Genomic DNA, 22,088 nt, shown 5'->3' with positions numbered 1-22,088 from the left:
TTTTCAATGCTGGACCAGATCCATTCCAGGTTTGTTGGATCACCCACCTTCACTGATGAAAGTGTATCCTCTCCAGCCTTGGAGAGCTTTATTAAATTAGGCGCATGGAGTGGTGCCAAAAGATTAGAGACAGTGGCAGGCCCCTCACTATTTTCCAATGGTCCGCAAAGGCCCATCCATTGGAGATCATCTTTAGACCTAGTGCAGACTTTAGTTTCAGTTTAAAATATATATGTCAAATTATAATAAGGGAACATGTGAAATACTTTCTAGCTATGCAATGAAAGGGTCCTGCTGGCAGGATCAGCAATTATTTGCTTATTGGAGAAGGAACAGGTGATGTCTCTTCTGCAATACAATAAACTTACCAGCATGTTTGCACATGCTGCTTCACTGGTGCCAAAATTTTCACCTGGTCCTCTGCCAGGATTTGGCTCATGGATTGGCTGATGAATGTGCATGGTAGTTCATTCATTCCCTGCAGCTGGGGGTAAGCCATGATACCTAGCATTGTACACTGAGCTGGCAGATATGTTTATTTTATTTCAGAAGGGACATCTCCTTTCCCCTCCTCAATAATAAACCTGCCTGCTCACATTTTTTCCTATTATTGTTTTAGGGTCTCGTTTTTAGGATCTGACTTTTATCTGGTAAATTTGGGCAACTATGTACAATGTGTGTGGCAAGCATAATCCAATAACAGTATATTTGAACTTCTCATGTGCATGGGTCTTTGATGAAAAGCAAAGGTCAGTAAATCGATAATGTGCTAATTGTTAGCAGAATGCTTGATCCAGGCTGGGAATGATAAGGTGGTGGATGACTCATATAATTCCTCTGGATACAACACTTCTATCCCAGCAAATACCTCATCCTCCCACCCCTTACAGCTTCCCAATGACACTGTCAGCACTTTAAAAGGATGGAGAAGGTAAAATACCTGTGTGAGAAGCTTCAGATGGAACAATTAATCTCTCCCCCCGTCATATTACATGAAAGTTCATCTTTGCTGCCCTGGAGCCCATGTGCAGAAGAATGCCAGCTTACAACTTCAGAGAAATCTTGGAGTTCCACTTTACCCATATATTACTACATCCAAAATATTTTTTAAAAAATGGATTTTAAGTATACATTATGCATATTCTGTAATCTCTACTTACCTTGTCTAGTATCCAAATCCGGTTGTAGACTTGGGGTTGGGGGAAGGACAAACTGGACAACAGCAGAGATCTTAGCTTGCCCAGTGCTACAAATGTCAAAATGGAAGGGGGACAGCAAGCTGCAAAGTTGAGCATTTGGGGACCCCACTTCATGAATCCCCAGAGCCCCCTCAAGGTCTCCTCCCTCCATCTCCAGGTATTCTTATGTCCTTAATGCTCTGATTTGTGGTGTCCCTATAAGGTTTCCCTATCTTCTTATGCAGGTGATGGGTATCAAAACTGGAAGAGAAGGGTACCTGTGCTCTATGGGGGCATAGCCATCATTTAAATCCTGGCAGTTTTTCCCTTTTTCACATGCCATCCTGAAACTTTAACGTACATTTAAGTCCAGTCACTAAAATATAATTTATTCTTTAGTATGCTTATTTTATTTTTAAAAGTTATTTTTAAGTCTGTAGCTTTTCTTAGGATTATATTTGGTGCCCTGGCAATAAAATCATTCTTTCAGGCATTGCCTATTTTAAGGTGACAACGCTCTATCCTTGTCTTCCAATTGTTTTTATTGCACCTATCACATAGGCTTCCAATGGAGACTCCAGTGCACCTTACTCAGGTGTGGATAACTGTTGGTACCATCAGGTAACCTACTCCAAAAAGGTCATCACTGCAGTGCCTATGGATAGAATGTGCAATAGGAAACGAAACCAAAGGGTTCAAAGACAGTGGGACTTTAAATTGCAATTTTTTAACAATATATAAAAACAAAAACATTTTATTCCAGACATAATAAAATTATTTTTAGAAAGGTTATTCAACACAAGTTATTATTTTTTTTAACTATCAGCATGTTTCTTTTTCATATCTAGACCCTTGTTTTTTATTCCTGAGGAAGCAGCCTAGTTCTGTGAAATGCGTTAAATGAAAATTACTCCTTCTTTAGTAAAAGTTTTTTTCCATTGGGGACATCCTTTCACAATAATTTCAGGATGTCTGGATTTTAAATATATTCTTATGATATTGTCCTTCAAAGTCCCACTGTCTTTGAACCCTTTTGTAATTTTGTATGCCTTTGTACTTTGAATAGGGGGCATACTTTTTTGAACGTTATCCATGTGTATGGATAGAAAGTGACTACAATGAGAATGCCAGAAATTGGTACTGCTTTTTTATATTTTTAATAATTCACAAAGAGCTGATTGTGGAGAAAGGTTGGACAGATGGTCTAAAAAAAGAGGGACATTCCCTGCAGGCCAGATGGAAGCTTCAGTGGTGCTGTTCACATCCGTCATATTATAAGCCTGGTTTAGATACACACGTCACCTCCGCTGGCGAGACATGTCGCCACTTAACGGGGCTCTGTGTCTGATAGCGGGTCTCTGCATTGAAGAGCCGGGGGTGGCCGCTCCTTCCTGCCAACAAGATGACACTCGCCTGACACCGTCTCTTGGAGTGCCATCCCCGGTACCCTGATAACCCCAGGCCCAAATACACTGTGCCGAGGGGCTGAGAGCCTGTTAACCCCTGGCAGCTGGGTTGGCAGGCCTTGCGATTTACCCACGCACAGCCTTATCTAGCCCTAAAGCGTATATTGTTTTCACATACCATCTTCCTCCTAATCATAACTTACTCTTCTACAGCTGGACGTGTCTGGGCTATATCAACTCTACGCAAGTTTATATAGGAATAATCATCTGAGAGCTGGGCTGAAAGGCCCGAGTGCAGACTGCTGTAAATATTGTGATTTATGCCGGGCGGTAAAGCTTTCCCGACTCATATATAACGGAGGAAGCCGTTTTGTGTGCACAGTTTTTGTGCATAATGTTTTGTGTGCAGTTAATTCACTTGGAGCGTTTGACATTGCTAAAGAGTCCCATGAGCGATTGACGGCCATTCTGTAAGTGGGGAGCGATATTTAAAAAATGCAAGCTATTGGGTACCTATTGGGTAATGCCATTGTTTATCTGGCCCATATTGAAAAGAACATATCCTGGCTTTTCACCAGAATTACTTGTGTTTCTTAGCTGACCATTAGCTGACTATGGTCAGTTGTTTCAGGTATTTGCATTATACAAAATGCAGCCATGCAATGCTTGGTTTCTACAGAGGTTGCTGGGGGTTCCTTGACCAATGAGCAGTTTGTGATTTTCTGGTCAATTACCACTGACACCAATTAACTTTTTGGCTATCTGTGAGGGTGACATTCTTCCCAGAGGCCAGCAATGTAGGTAGAATTGTTACCAATGACCACTAAGCCAATGTACTGTGAGCTATGGATATAATAATTGTAGCAAGTTATATATTATAGAAAGGTATTTCAAGAGTTCCTTCATAAAAAAATGAAAAACTGTGTTTTAGGGTAACCTACTTAAAAAATTTTATTATGCACTTCAATGGGCCAATCAATACCCATGCACCCTCTTTTCTGGAGGGGTATATGCCTTGCAGTGTGCTGTTTTATGTTGCATATTGCAGTGGAGAGCCATCCACGTTTAATGGAGTGACTTTTTTTAAGAATGGGGTGCAATTGGTGTACTATTCACAAACTAGTTATAATCATTATCCCAGAGACCCCAAAGTGCTCCTGTCCCTCAGTTTGTTAAAGGACCATCTAGGTTCCAGTATGAGCAGAGTGCAGGTTTTCTTGATGGGCTAGCTTCAGGTTAACATTAGAGTTGTCTCCAATGACGATGGGCATAAAAATTAGATTTATATATGAAAATAAGTTAGGGGAAATCTCTTTAATGGAACCCAAAACAAGGAATTCTAATCTGGCCCCACTCTATTCAGAACTAAAAATAAAGTTTTTTGTCTTAACACTCACATTTTAATATAACTGAAAAAAGATAAACAGCAAATATTCCTCTGGTACAAATTATGAACTTGAGCCTTGAATAATAAATCAGTATTTGATGCTGCATTGTTCCAAAACAACCCTGTTCTTTGCCCCTGACCTCTCGCAGAGTCAGAAAACCGCTCCCCACTCCTGGCCACGATTGCTGTATCCGCTTTATGGGCCCTCATCTCTAAGTGCAGGGGAAATTGGCCATTGCCATATTAAAAACAGATGTTAGGGGTCATAAATTACCTCTAGGAGAAGAGATTATGTCTGTACTGCAAATATATCACCCAGAGGAAGTCAAAGAGATAAAAGATTCATCTGTCACTGCCCAGAGTGCAGCTACTTGTTGGAGCTGCAGGTAGAAAGACGTTGTCTGTGGTTGGACTGGGATGAGGCTAATAGAGACAGCTCTATTAAAGGCCACCATGGACTTAGGAATGTGCTTGGGCTTTAAGGGAGGCTCTGACTTAGACATCCCTTAGATGTCTTCAACATATGACCAAATGTATGTTGGTATTCACCTCCAAATACCTGAGTTCATGTGTTTCCGGTGATGGGTCTTGTCATAGCTACAGCAAACAAAGACATTCTAGACAGCGTTGTGGTAACAGTTTGTAGAAGGTCTTTGTCATTTTTGCTTCTGAGCACAAAGCCAGCTCTATAAAGCTATGGTTTGATGAGTTTAATGTGCAGGAACTTAGGTGTCCTTTTGCAGAAACCTTAACCCTGCCAAGCATTATTGGCATGAATTGAAATGCCAGTTGTGTGCCGGGTCTTCTAATCCAACATCAGGCTTGTGGAAAGTCTTCCCAAAGAGTGGAGGATGTTATATCTAAAGGGAGATAAATGACTTGGCCATGGTGCCAGCAAGGGATGTCCAACAAGCTCAGCTCATATGAGTGTTATGGTTAGGTGTCAATGAATTTTGCCCATACCTGGTACCAGGTGTGTACAGTTGGAGGTTCTAATAACAAGGTGTGTATTGTGGGAGGCTCAGGCATCAGTTGTGTGTACAGTTAGAGGTTTTGATACCAGGAGTGTACAGCTGGAAGTTCTGATGGCATGGGTCTACAGCTGTAGGTTCTGTGTACTGTTGGAGGACCTGACATCACTTGTCTACAGTTGGAGGTTCTAATACTAGGAGTGTACAGTTGGAGATTCTGATACCAAGTAGATGCAGTTGGAGGTTCTAATAACAAGGTGTGTATTGTTGGAGGCTCTGGCATTAGTTGTGTACAGCTGAAGGTTCTGATAACAGGTGTGTAGAGCTAGAGGTTCTGATACCAAGTATGTACAGATGGAGGTTCTGATACCTGGATTATATAGTTAGAAGCATATCAGGTATGTACAGTTGAGTTGGAGGTTCTATCAACAAGGCGTGTTCCAATAGCTACGTATCAGGAGGTTCTGACACCAGGAGTGTATAGTTATAGGTTCTGACACAAAGTGTCTACAGTTAGAGGCTCTGATACCAAATGTGTACAGTTGGAGGTTCTGATACCAGGGGTATAATGGTATAGGCTTATAAGCGTTGTTCTGTTGGAGGCTAGGGATGATGGGATGTGTCTGCAGTTGGAGGTTCCACTACCACGAGTGTACAGATGGAGGTTCTGATATTTGTGGTTCTGATGGCATGTGTCCACAGTTGGAGGATCTGATGCCAGGTGTATATAGCTAGAAGCTCTTACACCAAGTATGTACAGTTGAGTTGAAGGTTCTAATTACAAGGGTGTTCTTTTGGAGGCTCAGGCACCAGCTGTGTACAGCCAGAGGTTCTGATATCAGGTATCTACAGTTGAAGGTTTTAAAGCCAGGTGTGATAAGTTAGAAGTTCTGATACCAGGCATGTACAGCTGGAGGTTCTGATACTAGGGGTGTACAGTTGGATATCAGGTGTATATAACTAGAAGCTTGCATACCAGGTATTTAAAGTTGAGTTGGAAGTTCTAAAACCAAGGGATATACTGTTGGAGGCTCAGGCAGCAGCTGTGTACAGATAAAGGTTCTGATACCAGGAGTATATAGTTAGAGGTCCTAATGCCAGGTGTATAGTTAGAGGCTTTCATACCGCGTATGTACAGTTAAATTGGAGGTTCTAATACCAGGACTGTACATTTGGAGGTCCCATTACCACGGGTCTATACTTAGAGGTTCTGATACCAGGTGTATATAGCTAGAAGCTCTCATACCAGGTATGTACAGATGGAAATTCTGATATTGGGACGGGTACAAGATCTGTTTCCTATATCGGGTATGTAAACTGTGATATTGGTGGTGAAGTGTGAATGTGGGAACAGATAGAGATCATCTCCCCTGCTGGTTTCTATGTCCATACTGCTCTACTATGTCCATTTCTATGTGTTGGGATTGTGAATCTAGAAATGAAACCATTCACTCTCTTATCTGGTGAGCCTTTTAGTAAGAGTCTCATGGGCCTAGGGGCCCTGTATCACTGGGGACCACCACTGGGGACCACCATGACCAGGGAAGAGAACCCTGATGAATCATGTGGCTGGCCTGAACATGAGCATTTCAACACAAAATACATGAAGTGGGGACCAAATCACTGGCAAGGTGTCAGTATTGGGAGGACACAAAGCCCAAAGTTTGGCTTTGATGTTATAATTAGCTAAAATTCATACCAAAAATCAATCAAAGGCATTTTGCTTCATACTAGCTCTAAAGGTTACACCAATGTCACACTTGCAATCCCAATGTTGTCCGCAATTTACTTTCATCATTAAGAAGTGAAGAAAATGATACATTTAGATAATCATATGCCAGAGTCAACTTATATCTTGTAAGCAGGGGCAGACAATGGGGGTACAAAGTGTGCCACTGCACTAGGACCCCATACATTCCTCAGCTAGAAGGGGCACCCATGGGGGCCTCACGTCAATTCTCCATAGGGACTGACTGATTGCTACCAGTCACAAAATCCAAAAACAGCCACCTGTCTAGAAGGGGCCCTGGGATAAATAATTCCTTGGCTGCTTCATATTACAGCAATAGTTAACTTCCCTTACAGGGTCCCCCGATGTGATGCATGAATTACACACAACAAGAATTGCTGCGATAACACTATTTTGTCTGCAGTTTTGTTCTCATAAAGGAGATATTTCTCTGGTCATGGTGTACAAAGCCGCAGAGCGGGATGGGAGTGAGAAGGAAGAGTGTTTTCCTAACTGGTCCCACGCTGGGAGTCTGGACTCTGCCTTCCCTAGGCTGCGCTTTTTTCTATAACAGATCTTTTTCTAATGCGACCTTCGTAGCCACCACAGTCCTAGGCGTATCTTAGTGACCTTGGAGCTCCTGGTGGGAAGAGGTTGGTTTACGAGGAAAGGGGGGAAAGCATGGGGGCTTCAGTCTTCCCATGGTTTCTGCAATGCAACATGACCACCCTTAAAGGGGCACGACACATGTACTACATGTAATGAAAAGTATCCCTAGCAATAATAATGGAAACATTTGGAACAGATTGAAAATCAAGATGGTGCAGGGGATGGATATTCCTGCACAAAACTGATGTGCTGGCCACAGGGCTGGTTTTGAGGCAGGTCAAACTAGACAACTGCCCCATGCCACCATCTTCTCCAGGGCTCCAATCGACAGAATGGCAGGGGTGCAGAGAGATGGAATGCCCTGCATTTAGGGGCCCTATTAATGTTTGCTCAGGGCCCCATCTTGTGTAAAACCAACCCTGCTGCCTAAAGGTCTTCTCCATCATCTGCAGGCATCATCTGAATGGCCTGGCAACAGGACCAAAATGATAAAGGAATAAATGGGGCTCCTAATTTTGGTGCCTGTGTCCCCATAATGAAGATTTCCTTTGTTTCCTTGCAGGTACCGGTTGTCAAACTAAGAAAAATGTTTTTTTTTTAGCTTTTGATATATGGAAGAAGAATAACATGTCTGCCATGCTTTTATTTTTGCATGTGGGGGAGGGTTTTTCTCAGTTCTTCTCCCTGTGACACCCATGCAAGGAATGGGAAGTGCAGTTGTCACCACAGCAGTAGGACACATAGAATGTATAGCTGCTCATGGATGCTGTGCAATCCCACAACATTGTAATACCCCCAGCATGACTTTGCACACACCTGAAGGTAATTCTCTTTAAAAGGTCTCTGTATGACATTCTAAGCAAATCCAGAAACCAGTTTCTATGTCATGCATGAATAAAGTAACAAACTTATTTCCCTTAAGTGATCCAAATCTTTCATTTGTGTCTCTTATGCTCCCTCTCCCAGACACTACAGATCACAATAGAAGAGTTTCAGCTCGCAGCAGAGGCAGAGCTGTCAATCAAGAAAGCAGTGGGTGGGACTGGGTGTGGCCAGGCAATGATTGACAAGCTACAGGCATGCTGATAGCCACGCCCCTTACAACATCACATCACACTGCAGTACAAGCAGGCACAGCCCACACAGGTGACAACGCTGCTCAAAATTTAGAAACAGTGCAGAAGAACTTTAAACATGCCCCGAAAAAGAAAATATCTATATATAATTAAATATATATAGAGAGAGATATTTTCTTTTTTAACTAGCTCATATGAATATTTATGGCTATGGCATGCACACATCCACAGAAGGTAAGTACACCATAGATCCCCCGATTTCACCAATCACTATGAATCTCACAAGTCTCTCTACAAGTCCAAAGTCATTATTCTAACAATACAGTGTACATGAGAGGGGCTATTCTGTGTCACTTTAGGAAACACTTTTTTGAATGGTGATAGGGTATGGTGGCCCTGCACACAATTTGTACCTTTGTGGAGAGATTAGAGGATTGTGCTAATCCTACTTTAATCATTTAAGACCTGCAAGGACTTCCGGCCATTGCAGTTTAACCCTTCCGGTACAATGGGCATCATAGATTATAGTGCTCCCTTATTCTTCAACCAGCTATGGAAGGCAATGGGTTAACAGGGACTTATGTCAAAGCTAAAAAGGAACTGTTATATTACATGACATTAGCAGACCTCTACTAATCCTTCCCAGCCCCTGAGGATGATAAAATGATACCTGCGGAGGACTCCAGAGACCTCGGCTGACGTACCAGCTGAATAATCCAGTTAACAGGTTCTCCAATGCTCTCTTTTTCAAAGGAAAGAAAAATTAAAGCCTAACTGCAGGATTTTTTTTTTTATGGTAAAATGGTTCAACAATCATCTTCAATCTAGAGCTGCCCCTTGCAGTGCTCTGGAAGCACCAGGGTTTCTTTATTCAAAGAAAGTGGTAAAGAGAGACAGTGGAATACCTAAAAAAGAAGCCTACGGCGCCATCTGCTGGGCAGCTAAAGAACTACAGAATATTCCCATTCAATATATTGCCAAAGTAACTAATTCACCTTAATGCAATGGAGGTGAGAATGAAAACAGGTTTGTGCACAGTGATGAATAATGCAACAAACTGCAGCAACCAAGTTTAAACCCTACTTTATGTAACCCGCTTACCTTTTTTTTTACTAGAAACGTGTCTGGAGAATAACAGGATCTAAGCAGGGGGGTAGTTGTAAAAAAGAAGAAGGGGCATAGTAATAGTGAAGGCTATCAAGGCAAGAGTGCAGGGAGAGCCTATACAGAGGTCCCGAAAAAGGTGAGGGCACAGCGTGCCCACCCACTGCACCCTGGATCTAAGTCTACATTTTTCTCCCCCAGTTTAGAATATGAAATTACATGCCAAGGACCCACACAGGAGCTAACAATCAAATCTCTGGGCCCAAGGTGGGCAATGTGCAGCTTAGGGGCAATACATAGGGGGGGACTTTAGCAGAGGGCAACACACAAGATTCTGACTTTAGAATTGTGATTTGATGCTGCAAAACCAAATGTAGAAATTGTATTATTTTTCTGTGGGTGATATTTATAGTGCAGAGCCAGCAGGTGGTTTAGGCTTGGTTAGCATTCCTCAATGGTCCATTTGCCTCCACTGAATACAGATGTCTCCGCATTTGTCTTACCCAGCCGTGTGTAGGAACTCTTATTCAGCTCCCAATGTTTTTACACAAACTGACATTTCTGTACACATTACAGAGTTTTTCCGCTTATCGCTGCCCGCCCTCGCCTGCCAGCTGTGAGCAGTTAAAATGTTAAAGTGGACCTGTCACATCTAGCTAAAACTGTCCTGGCATCTTTAAAGCACCAATTAATGTTTCCAATAAAAATTAAAACAAAAGCTATACTACATTTCTTTTTGTGCCTGACAAAGTGATGACTGGTGAAAGTTTAATCTGTGTTCAGCTTTTTGCATTTTTGTGTGTTGGTGCACTCAGGGGGTGCAGTCCTGCTGTTAAAGCCAACCTGTGCCAAAAGCTTAAAATGCAGACCCCCCCCCCCCCCTCTCCTCCACCACTGCCTAATAATCCATTCACCATGCAATATATGACCTTCAAAATATGCATTTATTATCATGGAGGCACATTGCATTAGGCAGCTCATTCATTTTTAACAATTTGGCAATGTAGGACAAAGTACCAAATATAGAGCTGTGCTACTTTCCAAAATACAGGTCACCACAATCCATGGGGAATGTGTTGTTATAATGCGCAATGTGGAACAACATTCATTTGTAAATTATTCCCCTAATAATTAGCTCATATTAATTTATTTCCCATTCATTTCCTATTGTGACAGATGTGCAGTTTCGACGATTGGCCACTAAGTGGCAGTAAGAGTCATTGTTTTAATAGGAACAGAAAGGAGAAGAGTATTAATATTATTATTGTTAACTTTTGTATATATATAGCTCCAACATATTACACAGTGCTTTGCATATCCATAGTCCTTTCACTAGCTTGCCTTTGAAGGGTCTCACAATCTAATATCCCTACTGTAGCCATATGTCATTAATGCAGTCTAAAGTCATTTTTTTTTTTTTTTTGGAGGGGGGAATTAACCCCTTAAAGTGCATGTTTTTGAAATGTGTGAGAAAACCCCAAACAAACACAGGAGAACATGCAAGATAGTGCCCTGGCCGAGATTTGAACCTGGGACCTAATGCTGCAAAGTGCTAACCTCTAAACCACTGTTCCATCCAGAGTAGAGAAATGTACCTGTCTGTTAGCAAATTTCAGATGAATTTACTGAGGGAATAATTTGTAAAAAGGGCCCTAAATATGTTATAATATCTGTTACTATAATGCACAATAACATACTGTAGATGTAAGTAGGACTTAAATGTACACTGAGGTCAGTTCCTAGGTACTGCAAAATACCAAGTTAAATGCACTTCTATAGTGCACTGCACCTGCAATGCACACATATACTTGTTCTGTATATTGTCTTGCACTTCACAAAATTGGTGAAGGACCTATTATTGTAAAATCAGAGAGATGGGGTTATCATTGTGCTGCTTCTTTTTTGATTGCCCAATCACAAGCAGAGACAGGCACTGGATGACCTGGGCTCAAAAGCCGATTCCAACATGATGGACCTCAACCTAGCAGCATCTACATCTGCTGAACCACATATAGCAGCAGAAAATGTGCAGCAGTAAAAATATTAGAAAGGAAGTGCAAAAAGCTGGTTTTGTTCTTTTTAGATTTTATCATTTGCATTTTATTTAATTCCAGGATTCTGCAGACCTCAGACAATCCTGCTCAATACACAAAAACATGTAGGGCACTGGGTGTACAATGACCAGTTATGATTGCTCCACCATCATCCTGATCAGTGAAATCACACAGAATCTTCCTATGGAGGTGCATGGGACACGTTACCTACCTGAGCATGGGCAGCCAATAACCAGGTTCCTGTGCATTGAGAGGGTTCTAGCAGATGTGTCAATCTGCAGTTGTCTATATTATTGTCATAAATTAGTGGTGACTTTACAAAGGCAGGTGCTGTTATTTGGAAATCTTTTTTTTCTGATTGGCTCCTAATCTGAGAATATAAAAATTCCAACCCGTTATTCCCTGGTTCGGTGATCTTCCCATTGTATATTTCACTTTTATATATTATCTGTAGAGGTTGTTGAAGTATTGCTTGTGTCCATTAGAAAACTCTTTATTCATTCACATCTCATGCTGAAATATTCTGAAAGATGGAGAATTTTCCTGCTTTATCTTGTGGCAGTAAGAAAAATCTGGATGGATACTTGGAGAGCTTTACACGCCTAATAGCACAAGAGGTAAATATCCCAGTTTACATTTAGTAATATTTACAATATTTACAAGGATTGCTTTAGTTTTGTCATTTCATGATAACAGACCACACAGCGAGCCCTCAATAAGCCTATAGTAGTGCAGTGTCAGGAAACGTTGTCCTACTTTATCGCTTCCTGCCGAGGAGGCCATCATCCTGATGAATCTTTCCGGATGAGACAGTTTCACACTTCAACCTAAAATATCCACTTGGAACATGAATATCAGCCATAAATATGTCAGAGCTCTAATACTTTACACCCAGCAAGTCCTCATTGGCATCTGACATTTGAGATATATGAGGTCTGTCTATGAAATAGGGAGACTGATATAATAACTAATTTATATCTATTTATATGACAATGCTAATGCTTGTCCCCTTCAATATTCTCTCCATTCACAATTAAAGCCGAACTAAACTAAAAAAAAGGTGTTGCACTTTTCCTTTACATATAAAGGTTGTCTACCCTTCTACGTAAACTAAAAAGTTGGGTTTAGGTACGCTTTAAGCACCAATGCTGTCTTGTTTGCCACTCGTGGAAGGTGTGGAGCAGATAAGTTTCTGTTGGTTGTTTCCAGATATCTGATGTTTATTTCTTTATTGCATCCATTGACACGAAGCATGTTTCTTTAATCATTGATTTCAGAAGAAAGGCCCTGCTGGGGGGGCGCACCAGCCTGTGCCTCGGACCATGTCCCCAGTACAGTTCCCAGGCTCAGGAAAGTGGGTGGGCTGTGTTCTGTGACACAACCCACCCACTCTCCCATCGCAGGCTGAGATCTGTGACGAAGAAGTGGGTGGGGTTATGTCATCATGACGTCACTACGGGGGAGGTTTCCCTCCATTGAGTGACACCTGGCTCCCCGCGCATGCGCGGTCAGGAGCTGGTAATTTTAGTGGCCCGCGGGACCAAAAAGTTTGGTGACCACTGCTCTAGAGTACCAGATCTCTTCCATTCTGTCTGAACTTCCCAAATCCCAAAATACCTGTTGTTGGGACAATAACTATTCCAAAAAGTTTTATACAACAAAACCATTTTTTAGGAATCTGTAAGGATTGTGGAACTCCAGCCCCCCTTGCAGTCAAAACTATTCTTCAAGAATTTTTCCAAGTAAAGTCACTTCATTTATCCCCATTTGTCCCCATGTAGAAACAGAGCTCTGATCCTGTTCTTGAGCACAGGATCGCATTCTAAGTTCACAGCTTTCTCCTGACAACTAAAAGGGGAAGGGAGGAAGGCAGTAAGGATTTTGTAACACAGCCTCCCCCCCCCCCCCCCCCCCCCCCCCCCCCCCCCGCATTCCCCCACAGCTGTCAGAAGGGAAAAGCCAGAATTCAAGTGGCAAGTCGAGTCTCAAGTGGTTCTTTAGGCGACTTGAGTTCCAATCTCTGGTAGTGAGGGTTTAGGAGACAGAAGAAGATGGGTAGGTGAGTACAAAAAGATGGGTTTTAATTAAATGAGCAGAAAGTAGGAGCAAGTTGAATAGGACAAGGAAGAGCAGCTCTAGAAAAGTCTTGGAGCTGTGCATGTGAGGAGGTTATGAGTGGGAAAGTCATTAGTAGATTATTGGAGGAGTGGAGAGAGCAGCTGGGGGGTATCTTTGAACCAATTGTTGTGGTTGTTACTCACCAACTCCCTTTCACAGAGCAGGATCATCCTCAAGGCTGCCCAGGGTAGGGGACTGGGGTCATGTGGATGTCCAGGGGCCCAGCTACAACCCACTGTATACCAGGGAAATGGTGCAGTTGGTGGGAACATTGTAAATTCACAAAAGAGGGTGAGCTGGTAGGCTTATGGTGCCATATGGGGCCATACCAGTATAGGCAATGCAAATGGGGATGCTTCTTTTGTTCTTATCATCAACTGAAGGAATAGAGGTGGTGGGGGGCAAAGCTGCTACCTTTCCAAGGGTCCCAAATCTTCCCTAATGTAATTATTTCCCTGGCAGTTGTTTAAAGAGCATTGCGGACAACACAGGAACTTCTTCATGGGACTGAAGAGGGGGTAGTCACTTGGTCCAAGGTCTGGGTAATAGATAGGATGTGCTTGTGTTTTGTGGCTGGTGTGTTGTCCTGCTTTGTCATGCACTCCGCTGTACTGTATAGGTACCCGGGACTGTGTGCCAAGGTAAATCAGTGTAGCAAAGGTCCTGGTTAAGACACCTACTATTACAAGGTGACAACGGTCATCGATTTGTGCTCTTACACCGTAGGGATGGAGACTACAAACAGATACACGCACACAAATTGTTTAAATTTTTAGCTAATTAGCAAATAATGTCAGGCAGCTTCAGCGATGGGGTCTAGACTGAGGCAGCACATGGGCACTGCAATGTTCTAGGTTTGGCATTGCTAAATATTTAGTATTAGGTAGAGCCACACTGCCATCTTGTGGTTAAATATGGTAGTAGTTTATCTAGATACTAAAACTTTATTAAAGAATAAATGATCTTTGGGTAATTTTAAGATACCATCTTTCAGAAACAACACTAAACAACATATTAACTAAACTATTATCTTGCTTTTCTGACAACAACAGTGGTGAAACATGCCTGTGCAACGAGTGTCAAGATGGCTGCTTGTAGCCCCCCACCAGGGGTGCATGTAATAGGTTAACAATGCTGGAGCACAATCAGAAAACAAACATCACACCATTACATGAAGGATCTGAACAAGGACCTACACCGCAGGATCACTATTTGTTATTTTAATGAAAGCTGTAAATATTAGGATAAAATAAAAAAACTACTGTTGCTGAAGGTTTAGGAGGTACTCCTAGAAAGACAATAGTTGTCAGTGTTTGGTAGAGTATTGCAAGAGTTCTACAAGCTTTATTTTAACCCCAAAAAAAAAATAATAATAATAACATTGAGCACTGTGCAAATGTTTTATGCACTTGTAAAAAAATATTTGTTAAAATAATGTAAAAGTTTGCTTCAAAAAATAATGCAATGCATGTGATCATCTATTAACAACAACATTGCAATACATAAAGAGATAAAAGCTCAAATCAAATCAATATTTGCTGTTTCCATCCACCTTTAAACAAAAAGCTAGTGCACTTATACATTTTTAAACAATACCTAAATTAATTGGGGTCTATTTAAAATTCACCCATGTTTTACCCAACATTCACACATATTTTACATTTAATTTAATTAAAATTAATCATGATTAAAAGTCAACTCACACATTTTCCAAATAAACCCAGAGCAAACCTATTGATTTCTATTAAATTATTTTGCAATGTTTTCCAACAGAAAGTAAACTCCCTGTATTGTTTTTCCATAATGTTATATCTCTACAGTTCAATTATCAACGTACTGTTTTTGGGTCTGATTTAATAAAGGTCTGCAAGAATAGAGAGATTAGAACATCATGGGAGAGCCTGGATGATCCAGCAAAACCTGAAATGGATTTCCTCAAACTTATTTGCTATTTTTTGGCAAATTATTACAATCCTGGACCAGATTTATTCCAGGTTTGATGGATCACTCAGGTTTTCCCATGATAGTCTATCTTCTCTAGTTTTGGAGAGCTTTAATAAGTCAGGCCCATTGTGTCGCATAGGATCAGTGCACAGATCAGAAAGAAATACACAAAGCACACAAAAATACAAGAACAACATGCCTCTTATATTTAGATATTTAAAACTTGCTTATCCACACCTCCTAGATTGTAAGCTCTTTGTGGCAGGGTCCTCTCCTCCTCTTGTGTCACTTTTTTGTATCTGTCTGTCATTTGCAACCCCTATTAAATGTCCAGCGCTGCATAATATGTTGGGGCTATATAAAAAATATAGCAAATCATAGATCCATTGCTCCAGTGACAGCAAATTTGATGCTGCTGTATTGGAGCTAAACTGCAAAGCACACTGGGATAAGCTGGTAAATCCGGAGGGAGAGAGAGGTGGAAAGTTACACAAATACCCCAGAAAGCTCCTAGAATCACCTCCTTGCCTCTCTGCATTACTGATAAATGCTAAGTCACCCATGCCCAGAACTATATATGCCTTGTTCCTAGTTCAGTATCTGATTGCGTTCATAAAATAGCAAAAAATATGCAAAAAGACCCTCCTGTCTCTGGATGAGGGTCTTCTAGATGCAATCTTTATTATGCAGAGATACAAGCAGCACTTTGTAGTGACATGCAATACTGCATAGGGGTGTGTCCATTCCTGCATATTCTGAGGAAGGGGGCAAAATGTCACTCACTAACTAGCAGAATCAACAACAAAAAACATTTTAAAAACAAATTTAAAGAGCTGACAGTGTGTACATTTATTGTTGTTATTATTATTATTATTATACAATATTTATATACCATATTACCCAGTGCTGTACATTACATAGAGGTTGCAAATGACAGATAGATACAGACAGTGACACAGGAGGAGGAAAGGACCCTGCCTAGAAGAGCTTACAATCTAGGAGGTGGGGAAGAATAACACAATAGTAGAGGGAGTATGTAGTAGTGGATGAGTGAGTAAGTGAGTGAGACAGAAGAAAACGGGTGGGTGAGGTTGAAAAGTTGGGTTTTCAGTTCTCTTTTAAATGAGCAGAGGGTAGGAACAAGCTAAATAGGTCAAAGAAGACTATTCCAGAGAGTCATGAGGTTATGAGTGAGGAAGTCATTAGTAGGTCATTGGAGGAGTAAAAGGAGCGGCTGGGGGAGTATTTTTTTTACCAGATAAGGTAAATGGGACAATAACTGTGGAGGGATTTGAAGGCAAAGCACAGAAACTTGAATTTGATTCTAAGGTGAAATGGAAGCCAATGGAGAGAAATACAAAGAGATGCAACAGAAGAGGAGCGGTGGGAAGGATGGATGAGTCTGGCTGCAGCATTCATAATAGATTGTAGAGGAGAGAGTCGGGTTAGTGGAATACCAGAGAGGAGAATGTTACAATAGTCCAGACGAGAGATGATAGGAGCGTGTACAAGGAGTTTGGTGGTCTCTGGGGACAGGTTGGGGCAGATTTTGGAGATGTTGCGCAGGTGAAAGTGGCAGGAATTTGCAAGAATTTCAGAAGTTTTAGCTTTGAAAATATGTTTTGTTTTGGATTTTACAGGCAAGTGATCCAGATCCTTGTTATAGACGATAAGTGCTAATGATCAACATGATAACAAAGTTTACCTATTTATTTTGGTTGATTATTACCTGTTTGGTACTAATGAATGAAGCAGTGTCAGGAGTGCAGAATGAAACTAGGTGGTAAAGCCACAGTCTTATAAAAAATGTGTAGATAGCTTATTTGCAGTTCAATGTACAGATTCGTACTCAGTGGCAGGGCTGAGCACTGAGTGGTCTTACTGCAACAATAGGGTCTTTTTCAGGCAAAGACGGATGTCTCCAGATAACCTGTCCAGTCTCTTTTTCAGAAGCTCCAAGAAACAAGCAGGATTGGTGACAGATATTTCAGCAGCTGGCCAACATAAGAATGCGAAAGATGGAAGAAATCAAGGTGATTTCCCTCTGCAAACAGAGAATGCCCAGCAGTACCATCAGCTCAGAATAAGCAGACACCAGTAGGATCATGGTACTCAATTTAAATTTTAATGAATTCAAGGCCAAGCAACTTTCCTATGGATGAAAACACAAGAACTAATGTGCAGCAGGTGCTCTAGACTGTTGCAATACAAGCATAGGAGAATCTGATTGGTCCCATATTCATTCTGCAGCAGTGCAATGACCCCAGATGAACATAAAAGATCATAAAGAACTATCTTCAGTTAACAGAAGGACACACTGAGGACAAGATACTATTTTATATAAAGCGAACATCAAGCCGGTTGTTACTTTGTCAATTACTTTCAACCTATTCTGCTGAAATTTCTGCACAAGTTCCTAGAAAATGCAAACAGCAGAAATTTGAGTTGAAAAACTAGCAGAATTGAACTTGAACCTCATTCCTACATTTAAGAAGAACCAAAAGACAAAGAGATAACTTCCAATACAGGGACGGTGCCTTCACCTACGGGACAATTGGGAGCTTTGCCATGTTTAGCGCCTCTATGTCAGCAATAAAATGCGATCTACTATTGCTAATCTAAGATCTGATTATTGAAAATCAGATATTCCTATACAATCAGTATCATTTGCACGGTCATAGATCATCTTGTGGCCTTGAAAGAGCATTGCCTGTATCGCAGCTCATTTAATAGGTAATAAGTTGCTGGTAAATATTCCTGAGCTCTGGGTGAAGGGTGAGATATAGGGATGAGCATTTTACAGGTAAGCACCACGCAGGTGGATGAGCGGGCTTTGAAAAGTTGAAGGCTGGTCATGGCAGAGACCTTGGACAATGTAGATAATGGCCTTCATGTGTGCAGAGGTAAATATCCTTCACTTGTCACTCCTGTCCAAGGTCTGGGAGCAATGTACAAAAATCTTAATCCTGAAATTTCATGGAATGGATTGCGTGGATTGCATTGCAAATAGTACCGGTTTAACCCTAGCTTTACCTAGCGGCAAGTGCTTACCAACCCCTAGTCTGCCCTAGGGGCGAGAGCGTACCCCCTAAAAGAAAGTGAATGTGCTGTTAAGAAAAAGAGCCATCATTTAAACTTAGCATGGGAGAGCAGATAAAGAACAGAAAAAAGTATTTTAAAGTTCACATGCACTTTAATCTTTACTTGGACAGCACATGTATATCCCAGCGCAGGGATCCAAGGGGCTATATATGTGACCATAGGGATCAAGCCAAAGGATATTACAGGTAGTTACAGGCACCTCAAGCTCTGTGTACTTTTAGTACTTCTTTTGCTTTGAAAAGGTTTGCTATTTTCCCTGGTAGCTATAGGATAATACACCTCATGATCGGTGCATCATATTCAAAAAAGATCAGGTAATAAAGGGGTGAATCAGTAAGTTCCCATCATAAAACTTTAAATGCCCTCCTGCTCTTCCATTTGGGTCAAGAATGTGTAATGTACTGAGTGCAGGGGTCAGGAGTATGTAATCCCCCTAGTGCAGTGGTTAGGATCAGGTAATGTAAAATCAGGTGTATGTAATGTACATGTAATGAGTGCAGGATTGGGTGTGTGTAATGAGTGCAGGGTTTAGGGGAGCAGAGGTCATATGCATGTAATGTACAAGCAAGTGCAATGAGTGCAAGGGTCAGGTACATATACATATATATACCATACTGAATCAAGGAGTCATAAGTATGTAACGCATGTGGGGGTCATGTGCATAAGTTTGTAAAATTCTAAGTACAGAGACATGCATGCAATGAGTGCAGCAGCCAGGTGAATGAATTTTCCTGAGTGCAGGGGTTAGGTGAATATATTGTTCTGAGTGCAGGGGTCAGACACACTAGATGTAATTTACTGAGTACAGGGTTAAGGGGTAAGTAACATACTGTGCCAAGATCATTTGTAGGTGTCATGTGTATGTAATGTGGTAAACATACTAAGAGGTCGGGAATTAGTAAAGTACTAAATTTTGAATTTTTGTTTGAAGCTATTCTCCCCATGCAGAGTAACATAGGAAGTAGCTCATGGGGTACCAAGTAAGATTGCTCAGTGCTAGCGAAGCCACAACAATTGCCAGTGCTGCTGTAGCCCATCACCAAAATTCCCTGTGATGGTTGTGGGAGTATTGGATACACCTCTGATGTACTGTAATATGAAAAATGGGCCATAGATATAAATTTAAATAAGGTCATATGTGATAAAATTCATTGTGATCAATGTGTCCTTACAGAATAAACAAAAAAGCAGGCAGGTAGGTTTTCTATGTTCTGCTGCACCCCTTTGCTCTGGACAGCTCCAGAGAAGAGGTTAATATTGCAGCATGAGCTGCTTTTCTTCTTCTTCTTTTAAAATACTGCCTGAAGGTCGTTTAAAAAAAAAAACTCAGAAGACCCAGAATGGAGCTTTACGTATTGCTTAGTGTGCAGCAAATATCATTACACAATCCTAAATAAATATTTGCTGTGACATTCTAAAGGTTAATACAGTGTAAAGCCACCACAGTGCAATGAGTCCAGCATACAGAATAGAAATTTATTAGTAGGTATAATATTTGTACTACAAAATCAAAATTGTATAGAAATTTCTCATGCATTCTTTGAACAATTAATGCACAATTTATTTATTGATTTATTTTAACCAGTGAAATTGATGAGTTTTGAAAAACAAACTTTAGACATGATTTATTAAAGCTCTCCTAGATTGGGGAAGATAGACTTTATGGGAGAACATGGGTAATCCAGCAAACCCGGAATGGATATTTTAAAAATCATTTGCTATTAGTTGACAAAGGTTTTTTAATCCTGGACCAGATACATTCCAAGTTTACTGGATCACTAAGGTTCTCCCATGATAGTCTATGGATTTCAGTCTTGGAGAGCTTTAATATATCAGGCCCATTGTGCACATTGGATAAGTGCACAGATCTGAAGAGAATCAAGAAAGATTAGACGCCCCTTATATTTGGATAACACTTGCTTATCCACACCTTCTAGACTGTAAAGGTGCGTACACACTTCCAATTTTTATCGTTCAAAACGAACGACGAACGATCAATTGGGCAAAAAATCGTTCGTAAAAAAGTAACCAACGACGCAGACGAACGAGGAAAGTCGCTGGAAACGAACGACCGGACCGGCGGATTGGATGACGATCGTTGAACATCGTTCGTGTGTACGGTCGTTCGTTGATCGTCCATGGGCTGAGCATGCGTGATGAACGAACGTCCGTTCACTTTCCTGTCGTGCACATAGTTCCTCTATCGCTTAAACGATCGTATCTATTGTGTGTACAATATCTACGAACGATCGTGTCGTTATCGCTATGTGCAGGATCGGTGCTATACGATCGTTCGTAGATATCGTGCAGGATCGTTCGTCGTTCGTTTTCCAACGATAATAATTGGAAGTGTGTACGTAGCTTAAGCTCTTCTGGGCAGGGTCCTCCCCCCCTCCTGTGTCACTGTCTGTATCTGTCATTTGAAACCCCTATTTAATGTACAGCGCTGTGTTATATGTTGGCGCTATATAAATAGTGTTTTTTAATATTAATTTTAATCCTGGATTAAATGTATACCTTGGCTGTGTCACGATGACCAGAGAATCCTGTAACCACTTAGTGATATCTGCTAGCTGCTGCAGACAGGGACAAAAAATAGTAATTGTCATTGGCAAAGTGTTCTGTCTAGACTACATTAACCCTTTGTAGTTTCTTTGAAAATGTCAGATGGATGATAGCGCTCAAAAATATATTTATTTTTAAGATCTGGGGTGAAAAAATGAAGCATGTGACACACATACAGTTATCATGTGAATCAGCATTTCTCAAAATATTGACTTTTCCTGCAAATTTGCAAACATTTAATCTTCATGTGCACAGGTAAAAAAAAACACAATTTTGAATGTCTACACAAGGTAGATTTTTATAGGTAAATATCATGCATGGAATATTTCATGGATCAAACATTATAAAATAGAAAAGCTCGGTACTGCTCCCCAGGTACATTTTCATGGGCAGTGCAGACTGTGCTTGTATCTAGGCAATGATATAATCGGCTCTGCAGTCTACTGGAGTGGCACCACAATGCCCCTCGCTCTGCTAGAATGGGCAACTCTCAGATTGTTCTCACCGCTGGGCTTGTGATGTGACTGCACATGTGCTGAATTTACTATTGACTTCAGCAAGGGATGGCTGCTAAAATCAAGAAAGCAGAATTTATCCAAAATGGCATTGGACTGCATGATGTGAAATAGTTCACATGATAGTCAACCTAGAGAAATGAACATTCTGCTTAACTTTGATGAATTCAAATGTGGGATTGTGAGATAATTGGCAGCAGATTGGAGGGCTTGGTTCAGTTTTTTATGCACGTCATGGAATCCTTTAGAAAGATTTTTGTTAAAATGAATAGTTTGGCAATAGAGTCTCTTTAAATCCACTGGTACATTGTTTTTCACCACTTTTTTCCT

Source organism: Pyxicephalus adspersus, chromosome 7 (genome assembly GCF_032062135.1).
Source record: "Pyxicephalus adspersus chromosome 7, UCB_Pads_2.0, whole genome shotgun sequence".
Taxonomy (NCBI): Eukaryota; Metazoa; Chordata; class Amphibia; order Anura; family Pyxicephalidae; genus Pyxicephalus; species Pyxicephalus adspersus.
The sequence above is the reverse complement of the archived record's forward strand: the minus strand, read 5'-3'. Positions refer to the sequence as shown.